Source organism: Hyla sarda, unplaced genomic scaffold (assembly GCF_029499605.1).
Source record: "Hyla sarda isolate aHylSar1 unplaced genomic scaffold, aHylSar1.hap1 scaffold_1251, whole genome shotgun sequence".
Taxonomy (NCBI): domain Eukaryota; kingdom Metazoa; phylum Chordata; class Amphibia; order Anura; family Hylidae; genus Hyla; species Hyla sarda.
The window spans coordinates 1-15708 of NW_026607872.1; the positions used below are offsets into that span (position 1 = coordinate 1).

The 15708-nt window shown below is 50.9% G+C and overlaps 29 pseudogenes; all 29 read right to left on the reverse strand.

Annotated features, from left to right (window-relative positions):
- Positions 1-117: 117 nt before the first annotated feature.
- LOC130303891 (5S ribosomal RNA) lies at positions 118-237 on the reverse strand (annotated as a pseudogene).
- Positions 238-488: 251 nt separating this feature from the next.
- Positions 489-608, reverse strand: LOC130303930 (5S ribosomal RNA; annotated as a pseudogene).
- A 251-nt stretch (positions 609-859) lies between these two features.
- LOC130303932 (5S ribosomal RNA) lies at positions 860-979 on the reverse strand (annotated as a pseudogene).
- Positions 980-1251: 272 nt separating this feature from the next.
- On the reverse strand, positions 1252-1371 carry LOC130303897 (5S ribosomal RNA; annotated as a pseudogene).
- Positions 1372-2450: 1079 nt separating this feature from the next.
- LOC130303942 (5S ribosomal RNA) lies at positions 2451-2570 on the reverse strand (annotated as a pseudogene).
- A 290-nt stretch (positions 2571-2860) lies between these two features.
- LOC130303958 (5S ribosomal RNA) lies at positions 2861-2980 on the reverse strand (annotated as a pseudogene).
- A 473-nt stretch (positions 2981-3453) lies between these two features.
- Positions 3454-3573, reverse strand: LOC130303953 (5S ribosomal RNA; annotated as a pseudogene).
- An 82-nt stretch (positions 3574-3655) lies between these two features.
- Positions 3656-3775, reverse strand: LOC130303978 (5S ribosomal RNA; annotated as a pseudogene).
- Positions 3776-4047: 272 nt separating this feature from the next.
- LOC130303968 (5S ribosomal RNA) lies at positions 4048-4167 on the reverse strand (annotated as a pseudogene).
- Positions 4168-5247: 1080 nt separating this feature from the next.
- Positions 5248-5367, reverse strand: LOC130303885 (5S ribosomal RNA; annotated as a pseudogene).
- Positions 5368-5651: 284 nt separating this feature from the next.
- On the reverse strand, positions 5652-5771 carry LOC130303945 (5S ribosomal RNA; annotated as a pseudogene).
- A 485-nt stretch (positions 5772-6256) lies between these two features.
- Positions 6257-6376, reverse strand: LOC130303924 (5S ribosomal RNA; annotated as a pseudogene).
- Positions 6377-6653: 277 nt separating this feature from the next.
- LOC130303892 (5S ribosomal RNA) lies at positions 6654-6773 on the reverse strand (annotated as a pseudogene).
- A 250-nt stretch (positions 6774-7023) lies between these two features.
- Positions 7024-7143, reverse strand: LOC130303933 (5S ribosomal RNA; annotated as a pseudogene).
- A 250-nt stretch (positions 7144-7393) lies between these two features.
- Positions 7394-7513, reverse strand: LOC130303934 (5S ribosomal RNA; annotated as a pseudogene).
- A 272-nt stretch (positions 7514-7785) lies between these two features.
- Positions 7786-7905, reverse strand: LOC130303898 (5S ribosomal RNA; annotated as a pseudogene).
- A 1080-nt stretch (positions 7906-8985) lies between these two features.
- LOC130303943 (5S ribosomal RNA) lies at positions 8986-9105 on the reverse strand (annotated as a pseudogene).
- A 289-nt stretch (positions 9106-9394) lies between these two features.
- On the reverse strand, positions 9395-9514 carry LOC130303959 (5S ribosomal RNA; annotated as a pseudogene).
- A 473-nt stretch (positions 9515-9987) lies between these two features.
- Positions 9988-10107, reverse strand: LOC130303954 (5S ribosomal RNA; annotated as a pseudogene).
- An 82-nt stretch (positions 10108-10189) lies between these two features.
- LOC130303884 (5S ribosomal RNA) lies at positions 10190-10309 on the reverse strand (annotated as a pseudogene).
- A 272-nt stretch (positions 10310-10581) lies between these two features.
- Positions 10582-10701, reverse strand: LOC130303969 (5S ribosomal RNA; annotated as a pseudogene).
- Positions 10702-11781: 1080 nt separating this feature from the next.
- On the reverse strand, positions 11782-11901 carry LOC130303886 (5S ribosomal RNA; annotated as a pseudogene).
- A 284-nt stretch (positions 11902-12185) lies between these two features.
- Positions 12186-12305, reverse strand: LOC130303956 (5S ribosomal RNA; annotated as a pseudogene).
- A 485-nt stretch (positions 12306-12790) lies between these two features.
- LOC130303925 (5S ribosomal RNA) lies at positions 12791-12910 on the reverse strand (annotated as a pseudogene).
- A 277-nt stretch (positions 12911-13187) lies between these two features.
- LOC130303893 (5S ribosomal RNA) lies at positions 13188-13307 on the reverse strand (annotated as a pseudogene).
- A 250-nt stretch (positions 13308-13557) lies between these two features.
- LOC130303935 (5S ribosomal RNA) lies at positions 13558-13677 on the reverse strand (annotated as a pseudogene).
- Positions 13678-13927: 250 nt separating this feature from the next.
- LOC130303936 (5S ribosomal RNA) lies at positions 13928-14047 on the reverse strand (annotated as a pseudogene).
- A 272-nt stretch (positions 14048-14319) lies between these two features.
- Positions 14320-14439, reverse strand: LOC130303899 (5S ribosomal RNA; annotated as a pseudogene).
- Positions 14440-15519: 1080 nt separating this feature from the next.
- On the reverse strand, positions 15520-15639 carry LOC130303944 (5S ribosomal RNA; annotated as a pseudogene).
- Between the last annotated feature and the right edge of the window lie 69 nt (positions 15640-15708).

Here is a 15708-nt window from a genome sequence, read left to right on the forward strand (position 1 = left end):
AGAACAGGCGCATTCAGCTTAGGATGGTCGTAGACAACTTCACACCCTGTATACTGTGGATTTAAGCATCAATAAATCCTTTTCGGAATCGGAGCGGTAGGCGGCAACAGAGCAAAATGTCAACGACACCTGGGATTCCCAGCCAGTCTCCCATGCTGGTACTTTCCGGGCCCTAAGCTGGGTAGCAGTCTGCGATCTGACGAGAGCAGGCACGTTCAGCTTAGGATGGCCGTTGACAGCTTCTTGCCCTTTATACTGTGCATTTAAGCATCAATAAATCCTTTTCGGAATCGGAAACGGAAGGCGGCAACAGAGCAAAATGTCAACGGCAGCCGGGATTCCCAGCCAGTGTCCCCATGCCGGTACTTACCGGGCCCTAAGATCTGTACCAGTCTGCGATCTGACAAGAGCAGGCGCGTTAAGCTTAGGATGGCCGTCGACAGCTTCACACCTTGTATACTGTGGATTTAAGCATCAATAAAGCAAAATGTCAACGGCACCCGGGATTCCCAGCCAGTCTCCCATGCCAGTACTTACCGGGCCCTAAGCTGGGTAGCAATCTGTGATCTGACGAGAGCAGGCGCGTTCAGCTTAGGATGGCCATTGACAGCTTCATGCTTTTTATACTGTGCATTTAAGCATCAATAAATCCTTTTCGGAATCGGGAAACGGAAGGCGGCAACAGAGCAAAATGTCAACGGCAGCCGGGATTCCCAGCCAGTGTCCCATGCCGGTACTTACCGGGCCCTAAGATCTGTACCAGTCTGCGATCTGACAAGAGCAGGCGCGTTAAGCTTAGGATGGCCGTCGACAGCTTCACACCTTGTATACTGTGGATTTAAGCATCAATAAAGCAAAATGTCAACGGCACCCGGGATTCCCAGCCAGTCTCCCATGCCAGTACTTACCGGGCCCTAAGCTGGGTAGCAATCTGTGATCTGACGAGAGCAGGCGCGTTCAGCTTAGGATGGCCATTGACAGCTTCATGCTTTTTATACTGTGCATTTAAGCATCAATAAATCCTTTTCGGAATCGGAGAGGAAGGCGGCAACAGAGCAAAATGTCAATAGCACCTTGGATTGCCAGCCAGTCTCCCATGCCCGTACTTGCCGGGCAGCAGTCTGCGATCTGACAAGAACAGGCACATTCAGCTTAGGATAGCCGTAGACGGCTTCACACCCTGTATACTGTGGATTTAAGCATCAATAAATCCTTTTCGGAATCGGAGCGGAAGGCAGCTACAGAGCAAAATGTCAACAACACCTGGGATTCCCAGCCAGTCTCCCATGCTGGTACTTACCGAGCCCAAAGCTGGGTAGCAGTCTGCGATCTGACGAGAGCAGGCGCGTTCAGCTTAGGATGGCCGTTGACAGCTTCACGCCCATTATACTGTGCATTTAAGCATCAATAAATCCTTTTCCGAATCGGAGCGGAAGGCGGCAACAGAGCAAAATGTCAACTGCACCCGGGATTCCCAGCCAGTCTCCCATGCCGGTACTTACTGGACCCTAAGCTGGGTAGCAGTCTGCGATCTGATGAAAGAAGGCGCATTCAGCTTAGGATGGCCGTTGACAGCTTCACGCCTTGTATACTATGGATTTAAGCATCAATAAATATTTTTATTAATCGGAGAGGAAGGCGGCAACAGAGCAAAATGTCAATGGCACCTTGGATTGCCAGCCAGTCTCCCATGCCGCTATCTGCCGGGAAGCAGTCTGCGATCTGACAAGAACAGGCGCATTCAGCTTAGGATAGCCGTAGACGGCTTCACACCCTGTATATTGTGGATTTAAGCATCAATAAATCCTTTTCGGAATCGAAGCAAAATGTCTACAGAGCTACAGAGCAAAATGTCAACAACACCTGAGATTCCCAGCCAGTCTCCCATGCTGGTACTTACCAGGCCCTAAGCTGGGTAGCAGTCTGCGATCTGACAAGAGCAGGCGCGTTCAGCTTAGGATGGCCGTTGACAGCTTTACACTTTGTATACTGTGGATTTAAGCATCAATAAATAATTTTCGGAATCGGAGCAGAAAAAAGAGCAAAATGTCAACTGCACCCGGGATTCCCAGCCAGTCTCCCATGCTGGTACTTACCAGGCCCGAAGCTGGGTAGCAGTCTGCGATCTGACGAGAACAGGCGCATTCAGCTTAGGATGGCCGTAGACATCTTCACACCCTGTATACTGTTGATTTAAGCATCAATAAATCCTTTTCGGAATCGGAGCATAAGGCGGCAACAGAGCAAAATGTCAACGGCAGCCGGGATTCCCAGCCAGTGTCCCATGCCGGTACTTACCGGCCCTAAGATCTGTACCAGTCTGCGATCTGACGAGAGCAGGCGCGTTAGGCTTAGGATGGCCGTCGACAGCTTCACACCTTGTATACTGTGGATTTAAGCATCAATAAATCCTTTTCGGAATCGGAGCGGAAGGCGGCAACAGAGCAAAATGTCAACGACACCTGGGATTCCCAGCCAGTCTCCCATGCTGGTACTTACCGGGCCCTAAGCTGGGTAGCAGTCTGCGATCTGACGAGAGCAGGCGCGTTCAGCTTAGGATGGCCGTTGACAGCTTCTCGTCCTTTATACTGTGCATTTAACAATCAATAAATCCTTTTCGGAATCGGAACGGAACGGAAGGCGGCAACAGAGCAAAATGTCAACGGCAGCCGGGATTCCCCAGCCAGTGTCCCATGCCGGTACTTACCGGGCCCTAAGATCTGTACCAGTCTGCGATCTGACGAGAGCAGGCGCGTTTAGCTTAGGATGGCCGTCGACAGCTTCACACCTTGTATACTGTGGATTTAAGCATCAATAAATTATTTTCGGAATCGTAGCGGAAGGCAGCAATAGAGCAAAATGTCAACAACACCTGGGATTCCCAGCCAGTCTCCCATGCTGGTACTTACCGGGCCCTAAGCTGGGTAGCAGTCTGCGATCTGACGAGAGCAGGCGCGTTCAGCTTAGGATGGCCGTTGACATCTTCACACTTTCTATACTGTGGATTTAAGCATCAATAAATAATTTTCGGAATCGGAGCAGAAACAGAGCAAAATGTCAACTGCACCCGGGATTCCCAGCCAGTCTCCCATGCGGGTACTTACCAGGCCCGAAGCTGGGTAGCAGTCTGCGATCTGACAAGAACAGGCGCATTCAGCTTAGGATGGCCGTAGACATCTTCACACCCTGTATACTGTGGATTTAAGCATCAATAAATCCTTTTCGGAATCGGAGCGTAAGGCGGCAACAGAGCAAAATGTCAACGGCAGTCGGGATTCCCAGCCAGTGTCCCATGCCGGTACTTACCGGGCCCTAAGATCTGTACCAGTCTGCGATCTGACGAGAGCAGGCGCGTTAAGCTTAGGATGGCCGTCGACAGCTTCACACCTTGTATACTGTGGATTTAAGCATCAATAAATTATTTTCGGAGCGGAAGGCAGCAATAGAGCAAAATGTCAACGGCACCTGGGATTCCCAGCCAGTCTCCCATGCCAGTACTTACCGGGCCCTAAGCTGGGTAGCAGTCTGCGATCTGACGAGAGCAGGCACGTTCAGCTTAGAATGGCCATTGACAGCTTCATGCTTTTTATACTGTGCATTTAAGCATCAATAAATCCTTTTCGGAATCGAAGCGGAAGGCGGCTACAGAGCAAAATGTCAACGGCACCCGGGATTCCCAGCCAGTCTCCCATGCCAGTACTTACCGGGCCCTAAGCTGGGTAGCAGTCTGCGATCTGACGAGAGCAGGTGCGTTCAGCTTAGGATGGCCATTGACAGCTTCATGAATTTTATACTGTGCATTTAAGCATCAATAAATCCTTTTCGGAATCGGAGAGGAAGGCGGCAACAGAGCAAAATGTCAATAGCACCTTGGATTGCCAGCCAGTCTCCCATGCCCGTTCTTGCCGGGCAGCAGTCTGCGATCTGACAAGAACAGGCACATTCAGCTTAGGATAGCCGTAGACGGCTTCACACCCTGTATACTGTGGATTTAAGCATCAATAAATCCTTTTCGGAATCGGAGCGGAAGGCGGCTAAAGAGCAAAATGTCAACAACACCTGGGATTCCCAGCCAGTCTCCCATGCTGGTACTTACCGGGCCCTAAGCTGGGTAGCAGTCTGCGATCTGACGAGAGCAGGCGCGTCCAGCTTAGGATGGCCGTTGACAGCTTCATGCCCTTTATACTGTGCATTAAAGCATCAATAAATCCTTTTCGGAATCGGAACGGAAGGTGGCAACAGAGCAAAATGTCAACTGCACCCGGGATTCCCAGCCAGTCTCCCATGCCGGTACTTACTGGGCCCTAAGCTGGGTAGCAGTCTGCGATCTGACAAGAGCAGGCGCGTTCAGCTTAGGATGGCCGTTGACATATTCATGCCTTGTATATTGTGGATTTAAAAATCAATAAATATTTTTATTAATCGGAGAGGATGGCGGCAACAGAACAAAATGTCAATGGCACCTTGGATTGCCAGCCAGTCTCCCATGCCGGTAACTGCCGGGCAGCGGTCTGCGATCTGAGGAGAGCAGGCACGTTCAGGCTTAGGATGGCCGTTGACAGCTTCACACCCTGTATATTGTGGATTTAAGCATCAATAAATCCTTTTCCGAATCGGAGCGGAAGGCGGCAACAGATTAAAATGTCAACTGCACCCGGGATTCCCAGCCAGTCTCCCATGCTGGTACTTACCAGGCCCTAAGCTGGGTAGCAGTCTGCGATCTGACGAGAGCAGGCGCGTTCAGCTTAGGAAGGCCGTTAACAGCTTCACACTTTGTATACTGTGGATTTAAGCATCAATAAATAATTTTCGGAATCAGAGCAGAAACAGAGCAAAATGTCAACTGCACCTGGGATTCCCAGCCAGTCTCCCATGCTGGTACTTACCAGGCCCGAAGCTGGGTAGCAGTCTGCGATCTGACGAGAACAGGCGCATTCAGCTTAGGATGGCCGTTGACAGCTTCTCGTCCTTTATACTGTGCATTTAAGAATCAATAAATCCTTTTCGGAATCGGAACCGGAACGGAAGGCGGCAACAGAGCAAAATGTCAACGGCAGCCGGGATTCCAAGCCAGTGTCCCATGCCGGTACTTACCGGGCCCTAAGATCTGTACCAGTCTGCGATCTGACGAGAGCAGGCGCGTTCAGCTTAGGATGACCGTCGACAGCTTCACACCTTGTATACTGTGGATTTAAGCATCAATAAATTCTTTTCGGAATCGGAGCGGAAGGCAGCAATAGAGCAAAATGGCAACGGCACCCGGGATTCCCAGCCAGTCTCCCATGCCGGTACTTACTGGGCCCTAAGCTGCGTAGCAGTCTGCGATCTGACGAGAGCAGGCGCGTTCAGCTTAGGATGGCCGTTGACATCTTCACGCCTTGTATACTGTGGATTTAAGCATCAATAAATCCTTTTCGGAATCGGAGTGGAAGGCGGCAACAGAGCAAAATGTCAACGGCAGCCGGGATTCCCAGCCAGTGTCCCATGCCGGTACTTACCGGGCCCTAAGATCTGTACCAGTCTGCGATCTGACGAGAGCTGGCGCGTTAAGCTTAGGATGGCCGTCGACAGCTTCACACCTTGTATACTGTGGATTTAAGCATCAATAAATTATTTTCGGAATCGAATCGGAGGGCAGCAATAGAGCAAAATGTCAACGGCACCTGGGATTCCCAGCCAGTCTCCCATGCCAGTACTTACCGGGCCCTAAGCTGGGTAGCAGTCTGCGATCTGACGAGAGCAGGCGCGTTCAGCTTAGGATGGCCGTTGACAGCTTCTCGCCCTTTATACTGTGCATTTAAGCATCAATAAATCCTTTTCGACATCGGAACGGAAGGCGGCAACAGAGCAAAATGTCAACAGCAGCCGGGATTCCCAGCCAGTGTCTCATGCCGGTACTTACCGGGCCCTAAAATCTGTACCAGTCTGCGATCTGACGAGAGCAGGCGAGTTAAGCTTAGGATGGCCGTCGACAGCTTCACACCTTGTATACTGTGGATTTAAGCATCAATAAATCCTTTTCGGAATCGGAGCGGAAGGCGGCTACAGAGCAAAATGTCAACAACACCTGGGATTCCCAGCCAGTCTCCCATGCTGGTACTTACCGGGCCTAAGCTGGGTAGCAGTCTGCGATCTGACGAGAGCAGGCGCGTTCAGCTTAGGATGGCCGTTGACAGCTTCACGCCCTTTATACTGTGCATTTAAGCATCAATAAATAATTTACCGAATCGGAGCGGAAGGCGGCAACAGAGCAAAATGTCAACTGCACCCGGGATTCCCAGCCAGTCTCCCATGCTGGTACTTACCGGGCCCTAAGCTGGGTAGCAGTCTGCGATCTGACGAGAGCAGGCGCGTTCAGCTTAGGATGGCCGTTGACAGCTTCACACTTTGTATACTGTGGATTTAAGCATCAATAAATAATTTTCGGAATCGGAGCAGAAACAGAGCAAAATGTCAACTGCACCCGGGATTCCCAGCCAGTCTCCCATGCTGGTACTTACCAGGCCCAAAGCTGGGTAGGAGTCTGCGATCTGACGAGAACAGGCGCATTCAGCTTAGGATGGTCGTAGACAACTTCACACCCTGTATACTGTGGATTTAAGCATCAATAAATCCTTTTCGGAATCGGAGCGGTAGGCGGCAACAGAGCAAAATGTCAACGACACCTGGGATTCCCAGCCAGTCTCCCATGCTGGTACTTTCCGGGCCCTAAGCTGGGTAGCAGTCTGCGATCTGACGAGAGCAGGCACGTTCAGCTTAGGATGGCCGTTGACAGCTTCTTGCCCTTTATACTGTGCATTTAAGCATCAATAAATCCTTTTCGGAATCGGAAACGGAAGGCGGCAACAGAGCAAAATGTCAACGGCAGCCGGGATTCCCAGCCAGTGTCCCATGCCGGTACTTACCGGGCCCTAAGATCTGTACCAGTCTGCGATCTGACAAGAGCAGGCGCGTTAAGCTTAGGATGGCCGTCGACAGCTTCACACCTTGTATACTGTGGATTTAAGCATCAATAAAGCAAAATGTCAACGGCACCCGGGATTCCCAGCCAGTCTCCCATGCCAGTACTTACCGGGCCCTAAGCTGGGTAGCAATCTGTGATCTGACGAGAGCAGGCGCGTTCAGCTTAGGATGGCCATTGACAGCTTCATGCTTTTTATACTGTGCATTTAAGCATCAATAAATCCTTTTCGGAATCGGAAACGGAAGGCGGCAACAGAGCAAAATGTCAACGGCAGCCGGGATTCCCAGCCAGTGTCCCATGCCGGTACTTACCGGGCCCTAAGATCTGTACCAGTCTGCGATCTGACAAGAGCAGGCGCGTTAAGCTTAGGATGGCCGTCGACAGCTTCACACCTTGTATACTGTGGATTTAAGCATCAATAAAGCAAAATGTCAACGGCACCCGGGATTCCCAGCCAGTCTCCCATGCCAGTACTTACCGGGCCCTAAGCTGGGTAGCAATCTGTGATCTGACGAGAGCAGGCGCGTTCAGCTTAGGATGGCCATTGACAGCTTCATGCTTTTTATACTGTGCATTTAAGCATCAATAAATCCTTTTCGGAATCGGAGAGGAAGGCGGCAACAGAGCAAAATGTCAATAGCACCTTGGATTGCCAGCCAGTCTCCCATGCCCGTACTTGCCGGGCAGCAGTCTGCGATCTGACAAGAACAGGCACATTCAGCTTAGGATAGCCGTAGACGGCTTCACACCCTGTATACTGTGGATTTAAGCATCAATAAATCCTTTTCGGAATCGGAGCGGAAGGCAGCTACAGAGCAAAATGTCAACAACACCTGGGATTCCCAGCCAGTCTCCCATGCTGGTACTTACCGAGCCCAAAGCTGGGTAGCAGTCTGCGATCTGACGAGAGCAGGCGCGTTCAGCTTAGGATGGCCGTTGACAGCTTCACGCCCATTATACTGTGCATTTAAGCATCAATAAATCCTTTTCCGAATCGGAGCGGAAGGCGGCAACAGAGCAAAATGTCAACTGCACCCGGGATTCCCAGCCAGTCTCCTATGCCGGTACTTACTGGACCCTAAGCTGGGTAGCAGTCTGCGATCTGACGAAAGAAGGCGCATTCAGCTTAGGATGGCCGTTGACAGCTTCACGCCTTGTATACTATGGATTTAAGCATCAATAAATATTTTTATTAATCGGAGAGGAAGGCGGCAACAGAGCAAAATGTCAATGGCACCTTGGATTGCCAGCCAGTCTCCCATGCCGCTATCTGCCGGGAAGCAGTCTGCGATCTGACAAGAACAGGCGCATTCAGCTTAGGATAGCCGTAGACGGCTTCACACCCTGTATATTGTGGATTTAAGCATCAATAAATCCTTTTCGGAATCGAAGCAAAATGTCTACAGAGCTACAGAGCAAAATGTCAACAACACCTGAGATTCCCAGCCAGTCTCCCATGCTGGTACTTACCAGGCCCTAAGCTGGGTAGCAGTCTGCGATCTGACAAGAGCAGGCGCGTTCAGCTTAGGATGGCCGTTGACAGCTTTACACTTTGTATACTGTGGATTTAAGCATCAATAAATAATTTTCGGAATCGGAGCAGAAAAAAGAGCAAAATGTCAACTGCACCCGAGATTCCCAGCCAGTCTCCCATGCTGGTACTTACCAGGCCCGAAGCTGGGTAGCAGTCTGCGATCTGACGAGAACAGGCGCATTCAGCTTAGGATGGCCGTAGACATCTTCACACCCTGTATACTGTTGATTTAAGCATCAATAAATCCTTTTCGGAATCGGAGCATAAGGCGGCAACAGAGCAAAATGTCAACGGCAGCCGGGATTCCCAGCCAGTGTCCCATGCCGGTACTTACCGGGCCCTAAGATCTGTACCAGTCTGCGATCTGACGAGAGCAGGCGCGTTAGGCTTAGGATGGCCGTCGACAGCTTCACACCTTGTATACTGTGGATTTAAGCATCAATAAATCCTTTTCGGAATCGGAGCGGAAGGCGGCAACAGAGCAAAATGTCAACGACACCTGGGATTCCCAGCCAGTCTCCCATGCTGGTACTTACCGGGCCCTAAGCTGGGTAGCAGTCTGCGATCTGACGAGAGCAGGCGCGTTCAGCTTAGGATGGCCGTTGACAGCTTCTCGTCCTTTATACTGTGCATTTAACAATCAATAAATCCTTTTCGGAATCGGAACGGAACGGAAGGCGGCAACAGAGCAAAATGTCAACGGCAGCCGGGATTCCCAGCCAGTGTCCCATGCCGGTACTTACCGGGCCCTAAGATCTGTACCAGTCTGCGATCTGACGAGAGCAGGCGCGTTTAGCTTAGGATGGCCGTCGACAGCTTCACACCTTGTATACTGTGGATTTAAGCATCAATAAATTATTTTCGGAATCGTAGCGGAAGGCAGCAATAGAGCAAAATGTCAACAACACCTGGGATTCCCAGCCAGTCTCCCATGCTGGTACTTACCGGGCCCTAAGCTGGGTAGCAGTCTGCGATCTGACGAGAGCAGGCGCGTTCAGCTTAGGATGGCCGTTGACATCTTCACACTTTCTATACTGTGGATTTAAGCATCAATAAATAATTTTCGGAATCGGAGCAGAAACAGAGCAAAATGTCAACTGCACCCGGGATTCCCAGCCAGTCTCCCATGCGGGTACTTACCAGGCCCGAAGCTGGGTAGCAGTCTGCGATCTGACAAGAACAGGCGCATTCAGCTTAGGATGGCCGTAGACATCTTCACACCCTGTATACTGTGGATTTAAGCATCAATAAATCCTTTTCGGAATCGGAGCGTAAGGCGGCAACAGAGCAAAATGTCAACGGCAGTCGGGATTCCCAGCCAGTGTCCCATGCCGGTACTTACCGGGCCCTAAGATCTGTACCAGTCTGCGATCTGACGAGAGCAGGCGCGTTAAGCTTAGGATGGCCGTCGACAGCTTCACACCTTGTATACTGTGGATTTAAGCATCAATAAATTATTTTCGGAGCGGAAGGCAGCAATAGAGCAAAATGTCAACGGCACCTGGGATTCCCAGCCAGTCTCCCATGCCAGTACTTACCGGGCCCTAAGCTGGGTAGCAGTCTGCGATCTGACGAGAGCAGGCACGTTCAGCTTAGAATGGCCATTGACAGCTTCATGCTTTTTATACTGTGCATTTAAGCATCAATAAATCCTTTTCGGAATCGAAGCGGAAGGCGGCTACAGAGCAAAATGTCAACGGCACCCGGGATTCCCAGCCAGTCTCCCATGCCAGTACTTACCGGGCCCTAAGCTGGGTAGCAGTCTGCGATCTGACGAGAGCAGGTGCGTTCAGCTTAGGATGGCCATTGACAGCTTCATGAATTTTATACTGTGCATTTAAGCATCAATAAATCCTTTTCGGAATCGGAGAGGAAGGCGGCAACAGAGCAAAATGTCAATAGCACCTTGGATTGCCAGCCAGTCTCCCATGCCCGTTCTTGCCGGGCAGCAGTCTGCGATCTGACAAGAACAGGCACATTCAGCTTAGGATAGCCGTAGACGGCTTCACACCCTGTATACTGTGGATTTAAGCATCAATAAATCCTTTTCGGAATCGGAGCGGAAGGCGGCTAAAGAGCAAAATGTCAACAACACCTGGGATTCCCAGCCAGTCTCCCATGCTGGTACTTACCGGGCCCTAAGCTGGGTAGCAGTCTGCGATCTGACGAGAGCAGGCGCGTCCAGCTTAGGATGGCCGTTGACAGCTTCATGCCCTTTATACTGTGCATTAAAGCATCAATAAATCCTTTTCGGAATCGGAACGGAAGGTGGCAACAGAGCAAAATGTCAACTGCACCCGGGATTCCCAGCCAGTCTCCCATGCCGGTACTTACTGGGCCCTAAGCTGGGTAGCAGTCTGCGATCTGACAAGAGCAGGCGCGTTCAGCTTAGGATGGCCGTTGACATATTCATGCCTTGTATATTGTGGATTTAAAAATCAATAAATATTTTTATTAATCGGAGAGGATGGCGGCAACAGAACAAAATGTCAATGGCACCTTGGATTGCCAGCCAGTCTCCCATGCCGGTAACTGCCGGGCAGCGGTCTGCGATCTGAGGAGAGCAGGCACGTTCAGGCTTAGGATGGCCGTTGACAGCTTCACACCCTGTATATTGTGGATTTAAGCATCAATAAATCCTTTTCCGAATCGGAGCGGAAGGCGGCAACAGATTAAAATGTCAACTGCACCCGGGATTCCCAGCCAGTCTCCCATGCTGGTACTTACCAGGCCCTAAGCTGGGTAGCAGTCTGCGATCTGACGAGAGCAGGCGCGTTCAGCTTAGGAAGGCCGTTAACAGCTTCACACTTTGTATACTGTGGATTTAAGCATCAATAAATAATTTTCGGAATCAGAGCAGAAACAGAGCAAAATGTCAACTGCACCTGGGATTCCCAGCCAGTCTCCCATGCTGGTACTTACCAGGCCCGAAGCTGGGTAGCAGTCTGCGATCTGACGAGAACAGGCGCATTCAGCTTAGGATGGCCGTTGACAGCTTCTCGTCCTTTATACTGTGCATTTAAGAATCAATAAATCCTTTTCGGAATCGGAACCGGAACGGAAGGCGGCAACAGAGCAAAATGTCAACGGCAGCCGGGATTCCAAGCCAGTGTCCCATGCCGGTACTTACCGGGCCCTAAGATCTGTACCAGTCTGCGATCTGACGAGAGCAGGCGCGTTCAGCTTAGGATGACCGTCGACAGCTTCACACCTTGTATACTGTGGATTTAAGCATCAATAAATTCTTTTCGGAATCGGAGCGGAAGGCAGCAATAGAGCAAAATGGCAACGGCACCCGGGATTCCCAGCCAGTCTCCCATGCCGGTACTTACTGGGCCCTAAGCTGCGTAGCAGTCTGCGATCTGACGAGAGCAGGCGCGTTCAGCTTAGGATGGCCGTTGACATCTTCACGCCTTGTATACTGTGGATTTAAGCATCAATAAATCCTTTTCGGAATCGGAGTGGAAGGCGGCAACAGAGCAAAATGTCAACGGCAGCCGGGATTCCCAGCCAGTGTCCCATGCCGGTACTTACCGGGCCCTAAGATCTGTACCAGTCTGCGATCTGACGAGAGCTGGCGCGTTAAGCTTAGGATGGCCGTCGACAGCTTCACACCTTGTATACTGTGGATTTAAGCATCAATAAATTATTTTCGGAATCGAATCGGAGGGCAGCAATAGAGCAAAATGTCAACGGCACCTGGGATTCCCAGCCAGTCTCCCATGCCAGTACTTACCGGGCCCTAAGCTGGGTAGCAGTCTGCGATCTGACGAGAGCAGGCGCGTTCAGCTTAGGATGGCCGTTGACAGCTTCTCGCCCTTTATACTGTGCATTTAAGCATCAATAAATCCTTTTCGACATCGGAACGGAAGGCGGCAACAGAGCAAAATGTCAACAGCAGCCGGGATTCCCAGCCAGTGTCTCATGCCGGTACTTACCGGGCCCTAAAATCTGTACCAGTCTGCGATCTGACGAGAGCAGGCGAGTTAAGCTTAGGATGGCCGTCGACAGCTTCACACCTTGTATACTGTGGATTTAAGCATCAATAAATCCTTTTCGGAATCGGAGCGGAAGGCGGCTACAGAGCAAAATGTCAACAACACCTGGGATTCCCAGCCAGTCTCCCATGCTGGTACTTACCGGGCCTAAGCTGGGTAGCAGTCTGCGATCTGACGAGAGCAGGCGCGTTCAGCTTAGGATGGCCGTTGACAGCTTCACGCCCTTTATACTGTGCATTTAAGCATCAATAAATAATTTACCGAATCGGAGCGGAAGGCGGCAACAGAGCAAAATGTCAACTGCACCCGGGATTCCCAGCCAGTCTCCCATGCTGGTACTTACCGGGCCCTAAGCTGGGTAGCAGTCTGCGATCTGACGAGAGCAGGCGCGTTCAGCTTAGGATGGCCGTTGACAGCTTCACACTTTGTATACTGTGGATTTAAGCATCAATAAATAATTTTCGGAATCGGAGCAGAAACAGAGCAAAATGTCAACTGCACCCGGGATTCCCAGCCAGTCTCCCATGCTGGTACTTACCAGGCCCAAAGCTGGGTAGGAGTCTGCGATCTGACGAGAACAGGCGCATTCAGCTTAGGATGGTCGTAGACAACTTCACACCCTGTATACTGTGGATTTAAGCATCAATAAATCCTTTTCGGAATCGGAGCGGTAGGCGGCAACAGAGCAAAATGTCAACGACACCTGGGATTCCCAGCCAGTCTCCCATGCTGGTACTTTCCGGGCCCTAAGCTGGGTAGCAGTCTGCGATCTGACGAGAGCAGGCACGTTCAGCTTAGGATGGCCGTTGACAGCTTCTTGCCCTTTATACTGTGCATTTAAGCATCAATAAATCCTTTTCGGAATCGGAAACGGAAGGCGGCAACAGAGCAAAATGTCAACGGCAGCCGGGATTCCCAGCCAGTGTCCCATGCCGGTACTTACCGGGCCCTAAGATCTGTACCAGTCTGCGATCTGACAAGAGCAGGCGCGTTAAGCTTAGGATGGCCGTCGACAGCTTCACACCTTGTATACTGTGGATTTAAGCATCAATAAAGCAAAATGTCAACGGCACCCGGGATTCCCAGCCAGTCTCCCATGCCAGTACTTACCGGGCCCTAAGCTGGGTAGCAATCTGTGATCTGACGAGAGCAGGCGCGTTCAGCTTAGGATGGCCATTGACAGCTTCATGCTTTTTATACTGTGCATTTAAGCATCAATAAATCCTTTTCGGAATCGGAAACGGAAGGCGGCAACAGAGCAAAATGTCAACGGCAGCCGGGATTCCCAGCCAGTGTCCCATGCCGGTACTTACCGGGCCCTAAGATCTGTACCAGTCTGCGATCTGACAAGAGCAGGCGCGTTAAGCTTAGGATGGCCGTCGACAGCTTCACACCTTGTATACTGTGGATTTAAGCATCAATAAAGCAAAATGTCAACGGCACCCGGGATTCCCAGCCAGTCTCCCATGCCAGTACTTACCGGGCCCTAAGCTGGGTAGCAATCTGTGATCTGACGAGAGCAGGCGCGTTCAGCTTAGGATGGCCATTGACAGCTTCATGCTTTTTATACTGTGCATTTAAGCATCAATAAATCCTTTTCGGAATCGGAGAGGAAGGCGGCAACAGAGCAAAATGTCAATAGCACCTTGGATTGCCAGCCAGTCTCCCATGCCCGTACTTGCCGGGCAGCAGTCTGCGATCTGACAAGAACAGGCACATTCAGCTTAGGATAGCCGTAGACGGCTTCACACCCTGTATACTGTGGATTTAAGCATCAATAAATCCTTTTCGGAATCGGAGCGGAAGGCAGCTACAGAGCAAAATGTCAACAACACCTGGGATTCCCAGCCAGTCTCCCATGCTGGTACTTACCGAGCCCAAAGCTGGGTAGCAGTCTGCGATCTGACGAGAGCAGGCGCGTTCAGCTTAGGATGGCCGTTGACAGCTTCACGCCCATTATACTGTGCATTTAAGCATCAATAAATCCTTTTCCGAATCGGAGCGGAAGGCGGCAACAGAGCAAAATGTCAACTGCACCCGGGATTCCCAGCCAGTCTCCTATGCCGGTACTTACTGGACCCTAAGCTGGGTAGCAGTCTGCGATCTGACGAAAGAAGGCGCATTCAGCTTAGGATGGCCGTTGACAGCTTCACGCCTTGTATACTATGGATTTAAGCATCAATAAATATTTTTATTAATCGGAGAGGAAGGCGGCAACAGAGCAAAATGTCAATGGCACCTTGGATTGCCAGCCAGTCTCCCATGCCGCTATCTGCCGGGAAGCAGTCTGCGATCTGACAAGAACAGGCGCATTCAGCTTAGGATAGCCGTAGACGGCTTCACACCCTGTATATTGTGGATTTAAGCATCAATAAATCCTTTTCGGAATCGAAGCAAAATGTCTACAGAGCTACAGAGCAAAATGTCAACAACACCTGAGATTCCCAGCCAGTCTCCCATGCTGGTACTTACCAGGCCCTAAGCTGGGTAGCAGTCTGCGATCTGACAAGAGCAGGCGCGTTCAGCTTAGGATGGCCGTTGACAGCTTTACACTTTGTATACTGTGGATTTAAGCATCAATAAATAATTTTCGGAATCGGAGCAGAAAAAAGAGCAAAATGTCAACTGCACCCGAGATTCCCAGCCAGTCTCCCATGCTGGTACTTACCAGGCCCGAAGCTGGGTAGCAGTCTGCGATCTGACGAGAACAGGCGCATTCAGCTTAGGATGGCCGTAGACATCTTCACACCCTGTATACTGTTGATTTAAGCATCAATAAATCCTTTTCGGAATCGGAGCATAAGGCGGCAACAGAGCAAAATGTCAACGGCAGCCGGGATTCCCAGCCAGTGTCCCATGCCGGTACTTACCGGGCCCTAAGATCTGTACCAGTCTGCGATCTGACGAGAGCAGGCGCGTTAGGCTTAGGATGGCCGTCGACAGCTTCACACCTTGTATACTGTGGATTTAAGCATCAATAAATCCTTTTCGGAATCGGAGCGGAAGGCGGCAACAGAGCAAAATGTCAACGACACCTGGGATTCCCAGCCAGTCTCCCATGCTGGTACTTACCGGGCCCTAAGCTGGGTAGCAGTCTGCGATCTGACGAGAGCAGGCGCGTTCAGCTTAGGATGGCCGTTGACAGCTTCTCGTCCTTTATACTGTGCATTTAACAATCAATAAATCCTTTTCGGAATCGGAACGGAACGGAA